Genomic DNA, 8,424 nt, shown 5'->3' with positions numbered 1-8,424 from the left:
TATCCCTACGCAGCCCAAGTGGCCCCCCGGGAGGGGTGGCCCCTCCCGGTGGACCCCCGGAACCTCTCCGGTGGTCCCGGTACAATACCGGTATGACCCCGAAACTTTCCGGTGTCCGTTTAACAACTTCCCATATATAAAACTTTACCTCCGGACCATTCCGGAACTCCTCGTGACGTCCGGGATCTCATACGGGACTCGGACAACATTCGGTAATCACATACTTGTCTTCCTGATAACCCTAGCGTCACCGAACCTTAAGTGTGTAGACCCTACGGGTTCGGGAGACATGCAGACATGACCGAGACTCTCCGGTCAATAACCAACAGCTGGATCTGGATACCCATGTTGGCTCCCACATGCTCCTCGATGATTTCATCGGTTGAACCACGATATCGAGGATTCGATCAAAACCCTGTATACAATTCCCTTTGTCAATCGGTACGTTACTTGCCCGAGACTCGATCGTCGGTATCCCAATACCTTGTTCAGTCTCGTTACCGGCAAGTCACTTTACTCGTACCATAATGCATGATCCCGTGACCAACACCTTGGTCACCTTGAGCTCATTATGATGATGCATTACCGAGTGGGCCCAGAGATACCTCTCCGTCATACGGAGTGACAAATCCCAGTCTCGATCCGTGTCAACCCAACAGACACTTTCGGAGATACTTGTAATGCACCTTTATAGTCACCCAGTTACGTTGTGACGTTTGATACACCCAAGGCACTCCTACGGTATCCGAGAGTTACACGATCTCATGGTCGAAGGAAGAGATACTTGACATTGGCAAAGCTTTAGCAAACGAACTACACGATCTTTGTGCCATGCTTAGGATTGGGTCTTGTCCATCACATCATTCTCCTAATGATGTGATCCCGTTATCAATGACATCCAATGTCCATAGCCAGGAAACCATGACTATCTGTTGATCACAACGAGCTAGTCAACTAGAGGCTCACTAGAGACATATTGTGGTCTATGTATTCACACGTGTATTACGATTTCCGGATAATACAGTTATAGCATGAATAAAAGACAATTATCATGAATAATGAAATATAATAATACTTTTATTATTGCCTCTAGGGCATATTCCAATAGTCTCCCACTTGCACTAGAGTCACCAATCTAGTTACATTGTGATGAATCGAACACCCATAGAGTTCTGGTGTTGATCATGTTTCGCTCGCGAGAGAGGTTTAGTCAACGGATCTGCGACATTCAGATCCGTATGTACTTTACAAATTTCTATGTCTCCATCTTGAACATTTTCACGGATGGAGTTGAAACGATGCTTGATGCCTGGTCTTCTTGTGAAATCTGGGTTCTTTCGCAAGGGCAATAGCTCCAGTACTGTCACAGAAAAGTTTGATCGGCCCCGACGCATTGGGTATGACTCCTAGGTCGGTGATGAACTCCTTCACCCAAATAGCTTCATGCGCTGCCTCCGAGGCTGCCATGTACTCCACTTCACATGTAGATCCCGCCACGACGCTCTGCTTGCAGCTGCACCAGCTTACTGCTCCACCATTCAACATATACACGTATCCGGTTTGTGACTTAGAGTCATCCAGATCTGTGTCGAAGCTAGCGTCGACGTAACCCTTTACGACGAGCTCTTCGTCACCTCCATAAACGAGAAACATGTCCTTTGTCCTTTTCAGGTACTTCAGGATATTCTTGACCGCTGTCCAGTGTTCCTTGCCGGGATTACTTTGGTATCTTCCTACCAAACTTACGGCAAGGTTTACATCAGGTCTGGTACACAGCATGGCATACATAATAGATCCTATGGCTGGAGCATAGGGGATGACGCTCATCTCTTCTTTATCTTTTGCCGTGGTCGGGCATTGAGCCGAGCTCAATCTCACACCTTGCAATACAGGCAAGAACCCCTTCTTAGACTGATCCATTTTGAACTTCTTCAAAATCTTATCAAGGTATGTGCTTTGTGAAAGACCTATGAGGCGTCTCGATCTATTTCTATAGATCTTGATGCCTAATATATAAGCAGCTTCTCCAAGGTCCTTCATTGAAAAACACTTATTCAAGTAGGCCTTAATGTTGTCCAAGAATTCTATATCATTCCCATCAAAAGTATGTCATCTACATATAATATGAGAAATGCTACAGAGCTCCCACTCACTTTCTTGTAAACGCAGGCTTCTCCATAAGTCTGCATAAACCCAAACGCTTTGATCATCTCATCAAAGCGAATGTTCCAACTCCGAGATGCTTGCACCAGCCCATAAATGGATCGCTGGAGCTTGCATACTTTGTTAGCATTCTTAGGATCGACAAAACCCTCCGGCTGCATCATATACAGTTCTTCCTTAAGATGCCCGTTAAGGAATGCCGTTTTGACGTCCATCTGCTATATCTCATAATCATAGTATGCGGCAATTGCTAACATGATTCAGACGGACTTAAGCTTCGCTATGGGAGAGAAAGTCTCATCGTAGTCAATCCCTTGAACTTGCCGATAACCCTTAGCGACAAGTCGAGCTTTATAGATGGTGACATTACCATCCGCGTCCGTCTTCTTCTTAAAGATCCATTTGTTTTCTATCGCTCGCCGATCATCGGGCAAGTCAGTCAAAGTCCACACTTTGTTTTCATACATGGATTCTATCTCGGATTTCATGGCTTCTAGCCATTTGTTGGAATCTGGGCCCGCCATCGCTTCTTCATAGTTCGAAGGTTCACCGTTGTCTAACAACATGATTTCCAGGACAGGGTTGCCGTACCACTCTGGTGCGGAACGTGTCCTTGTGGACCTACGAAGTTCAGTAGCAACTTGATCCGAAGTACCTTGATCATCATCATTATTTTCCTCTTCAGTTGGTGTAGGCATCATAGGAACATCTTCCTGAGCTGCACTACTGTCCCGCTCAAGAGGTAGTACTTCATCGAGTTCTACTTTCCTCCCACTTACTTCTTTCGAGAGAAACTCTTTTTCCAGAAAGGATCCGTTCTTAGCGACAAAGATCTTGCCCTCGGATCTTAAGTAGAAGGTATACCCAATGGTTTCTTTAGGGTATCCTATGAAGACGCATTTTTCCGACTTGGGTTCGAGCTTTTCAGGTTGAAGTTTCTTGACATAAGCATCGCATCCCCAAACTTTTAGAAACGACAGCTTAGGTTTCTTCCCAAACCATAATTCATACGGTGTCGTCTCAACGGATTTAGACGGTGCCCTATTTAAAGTGAATGTAGCTGTCTCTAGAGCGTATCCCCAAAATGATAGCGGTAAATCGGTAAGAGACATCATAGACCGCACCATATCCAATAGAGTGCGATTACGACGTTCGGACACACCGTTACGCTGAGGTGTTCCAGGCGGCGTGAGCTGTGAAACGATTCCACATTTCCTTAAGTGTGTACCAAATTCGTGACTTAAGTATTCTCCTCCACGATCTGATCGTAAGAATTTTATCTTTCGGTCACGTTGATTCTCTACTTCATTCTGAAATTCCTTGAACTTTTCAAAGGTCTCAGACTTGTGTTTCATCAAGTAGACATACCCATATCTACTCAAGTCATCTGTGAGAGTGAGAACATAACGATATCCTCCGCGAGCCTCAACACTCATTGGACCGCACACATCGGTACGTATGATTTCCAACAAGTTGGTTGCTCGCTCCATTGTTCCGGAGAACGGAGTCTTGGTCATCTTGCCCATGAGGCATGGTTCGCATGTGTCAAATGATTCATAATCAAGAGACTCTAAAAGTCCATCAGCATGGAGCTTCTTCATGCGCTTGACACCAATGTGACCAAGGCGGCAGTGCCACAAGTATGTGGGACTATCGTTATCAACTTTACATCTTTTGGTATTCATGCTATGAATATGTGTAACACTACGTTCGAGATTCATTAAGAATAAACCATTGACCATCGGAGCATGACCATAGAACATATCTCTCATATAAATAGAACAACCATTATTCTCGGACTTAAATGAGTAGCCATCTCGTATTAAACGAGATCCAGATACAATGTTCATGCTCAAACTTGGCACCAAATAACAATTATTAAGGTTCAAAACTAATCCCGTAGGTAAATGTAGAGGTAGCGTGCCGACGGCGATCACATCGACTCTGGAACCATTCCCGACGCGCATCGTCACCTCGTCCTTCGCCAGTCTCCGCTTATTCCGCAGCTCCTGCTGTGAGTTACAAATATGAGCAACGGCACCGGTATCAAATAACCAGGAGTTACTACGAGTACTGGTAAGGTATACATCAATTACATGTATATCAAATATACCTTTAGTGTTGCCGGCCTTCTTATCCGCTAAGTATTTGGGGCAGTTCCGCTTCCAGTGACCCTTCCCCTTGCAATAAAAGCACTCAGTCTCAGGCTTGGGTCCATTCTTTGACTTCTTCCCGGCAACTGGCTTACCGGGCGCGGCAACCTCTTTGCCGTCCTTCTTGAAGTTCTTCTTACCCTTGCCCTTCTTGAACTTAGTGGTCTTATTGACCATCAACACTTGATGTTCTTTCTTGATTTCAACCTCTGCTGACTTTAGCATAGAAAATACTTCAGGAATGGTCTTTACCATCCCCTGCATATTGTAGTTCATCACAAAGCTCTTGTAGCTTGGTGGGAGCGACTGAAGGATTCTGTCAATGACTGCCTCATCAGGAAGGTTAATATTCAGCTGGGTCATACGATTGTGCAACCCAGACATCTTCAGGATGTGCTCACTGACAGAACTGTTTTCCTCCATCTTACAACTGTAGAACTTGTCGGAGACATCATATCTCTCAACCCGGGCATGAGCTTGGAAAACTAGTTTCAGCTCTTCGAACATCTCATATGCTCCGTGATGCTCAAAACGCTTTTGGAGCCCCGGTTCTAAGCTGTAAAGCATGCCGCACTGAACGAGGGAGTAATCATCAGCACGAGACTGCCAAGCATTCATAATGTCTTGGTTCTCTGGGACGGGAGCGTCACCTAGCGGTCCTTCTAGGACATATTGCTTCCTGGCAGCTATGAGGATGATCCTCAGGTTCCGGACCCAGTCCGTATAGTGGCTGCCATCATCTTTCATCTTGGTTTTCTCTAGGAACGCGTTGAAGTTCATGTTGACATTAGCGTTGGCCATTTGATCTACAAGACATATTTGCAAAGGTTTTTAGACTAAGTTCATGATAATAAAGTTCTAATCAAATTATGAACTCCCACTTAGATTAGACATCCCTCTAGTCATCTAAGTGTCACATGATCCGAGTTAACTAGCCCGTGTCCGATCATCACGTGAGACGGACTAGTCATCGTCGGTGAACATCTTCATGTTGATCGTATCTTCCATACGACTCGTGTTCGACCTTTCGGTCTCCGTGTTCCGAGGCCATGTCTGTACATGCTAGGCTCGTCAAGTTAACCCTAAGTGTTTTCGCTGTGTAAAACTGTCTTACACCCGTTGTATGTGAACGTAAGAATCCATCACACCTGATCATCACATGGTGCTTAGAAGCGACGAACTGTAGCAACGGTGCACAGTTAGGGGAGAACACTTCTTGAAATTTTTGTAAGGGATCATCTTATTTACTACCGTCGTCCTAAGTAAACAAGATGCATAAACATAATAAACATCACATGCAATTATATAAAGTAGTGACATGATATGGCCAATATCATATAGCTCCTTTGATCTTCATCTTCGGGGCTCCATGATCATCTTGTCACCGGCATGACACCATGATCTCCATCATCATGATCTCCATCATCGTGTCTTCATGAAGTTGTCACGCCAACGACTACTTCTACTTCTATGACTAACGCATTTAGCAATAAAGTAAAGTAGTTTACATGGCGTTCTTCAATGACACGCAGGTCATACAAAAATAAAGACAACTCCTATGGCTCCTGCGGGTTGTCATACTCATCGACATGCAAGTCGTGAATCCTATTACAAAGAACATGATCTCATACATTACAATTCATCATTCATCACAACTTCTGGCCATATCACATCACATGATCAATCGCTGCAAAAACAAGTTAGACGTCCTCTAATTGTTGTTGCATCTTTTACATGGCTGCAATTGGGTTCTAGCAAGAATGTTTTCTTACCTACGAATAACCACAACGTGATTTTGTCAACTTCTATTTACCCTTCATAAGGACCCTTTTCATCGAATCCGCTCCAACTAAAGTGGGAGAGACAGACACCCGCCAGCCACCTTATGCAACTAGTGCATGTCAATCGGTGGAACCGGTCTCACGTAAGCGTACGTGTAAGGTTGGTCCGGGCCGCTTCATCCCACAATACCGTTGAAGCAAGAAAAGACTAGTAGAGGCAAGTAAGTTGACAAGATCCACGCCCACAACAAAATTGTGTTCTACTCGTGCAAAGAGAACTACGCATAGACCTAGCTCATGATGCCACTGTTGGGGAACGTTGCAGAAAATTAAAATTTTCCTATGGTTTCACCAAGATCCATCTATGAGTTCATCTAAGCAATGAGTCAAGGGGAAGAGTTTGCATCTACATACCACTTGTAGATCGAGTGCGGAAGCGTTCAAGGGGATGGTGATGATGGAGTCGTACTCGACGTGATTCGGATCACCGATGACCAAGTGCTGAACGGACAGCACCTCCGCGTTCAACACACGTACGGGACGGGAGACGTCTCCTCCTTCTTGATCCAGCAAGGGGGAAGGAGAGGTTGAGGAAGCTCGCTCCAACGGCAGCACGACGGCGTGGTGTAGTTGGTGCAGCAGTACTCCGACAGGGCTTCGCCAAGCACGTACGGAGGAGGAGAGGTGTTGGGGAGGGGAAGGGCTGCGCCTTTAGTTGTGGTGTTGCAGCCATCCCTTCACCCCTCTATATATAGGAGGAGAAGGGCAAGGGGGCCGGCCCTCTAGGGGAAACCCTAGAGGGGGGCGGCGGCCAAAGGGTGGGGGGCTTGCCCCCCAAGCAAGGGGGGTGCGCCCCCTTTAGGGTTCCCCCCCAACCCTAGGCGCATGGGCCCAAGGGGGGGGGGCCAAGCCCACTAGGGGCTGGCTGCTATCCCTACGCAGCCCAAGTGGCCCCCCAGGAGGGGTGGCCCCTCCTGGTGGACCCCCGGAACCTCTCCGGTGGTCCCGGTACAATACCGGTATGACCCCGAAACTTTCCGGTGTCCGTTTAACAACTTCCCATATATAAAACTTTACCTCCGGACCATTCCGGAACTCCTCGTGACGTCCGGGATCTCATCCGGGACTCCGAACAACATTCGGTAATCACATACTTGTCTTCCTGATAACCCTAGCGTCACCGAACCTTAAGTGTGTAGACCCTACGGGTTCGGGAGACATGCAGACATGACCGAGACTCTCCGGTCAATAACCAACAGCGGGATCTAGATACCCATGTTGGCTCCCACATGCTCCTCGATGATTTCATCGTTTGAACCACGATGTCGAGGATTCGATCAAAACCCTGTATACAATTCCCTTTGTCAATCGGTACGTTACTTGCCCGAGACCCGATCGTCGGTATCCCAATACCTTGTTCAGTCTCGTTACCGGCAAGTCACTTTACTCATACCGTAATGCATGATCCCGTGACCAACACCTTGGTCACCTTGAGCTCATTATGATGATGCATTACCGAGTGGGCCCAGAGATACCTCTCCGTCATACGGAGTGACAAATCCCAGTCTCGATCCGTGTCAACCCAACAGACACTTTCGGAGATACCTGTAATGCACCTTTATAGTCACCCAGTTACGTTGTGACGTTTGATACGCCCAAGGCACTCCTACGGTATCCGGGAGTTACACGATCTCATGGTCGAAGGAAGAGATACTTGACATTAGCAAAGCTTTAGCAAACGAACTACACGATCTTTGTGCCATGCTTAGGATTGGGTCTTGTCCATCACATCATTCTCCTAATGATGTGATCCCGTTATCAACGACATCCAATGTCCATAGCCAGGAAATCATGACTATCTGTTGATCACAACGAGCTAGTCAACTAGAGGCTCACTAGGGACATATTATGGTCTATGTATTCACACGTGTATTACGATTTCCGGATAATACAGTTATAGCATGAATAAAAGACAATTATCATGAACAATGAAATATAATAATACTTTTATTATTGCCTCTAGGGCATATTTCCAACAAAAACCGTGGTAGAAGCGAGGGGGAGGAAAATTTCGGGGAGTTCCCGGTTACGGTGGGAGGTCGGGGGCCAAGCGATGCACGTTTCTCTCGTACATGTACGCGTGTGTGTGTGAGGCGTTGGATCTAAATGAACCCGAGCGAGGCGTTGGGCTCTAACTGAACCCGAGCAATTGCACTGCGGGCTACGCGTTACTGAACCCGAGCGATCGATCGATGGCTGTTAACTGAACCCGATCGAGTGATTCCTTCGCTATTGCTGGTAACTGAAGCCGATCGATTGGATGAACA

This window comes from Triticum dicoccoides, chromosome 1B (assembly GCF_002162155.2).
Source record: "Triticum dicoccoides isolate Atlit2015 ecotype Zavitan chromosome 1B, WEW_v2.0, whole genome shotgun sequence".
Classification (NCBI taxonomy): Eukaryota; Viridiplantae; Streptophyta; class Magnoliopsida; order Poales; family Poaceae; genus Triticum; species Triticum dicoccoides.
The sequence above is the reverse complement of the archived record's forward strand: the minus strand, read 5'-3'. Positions refer to the sequence as shown.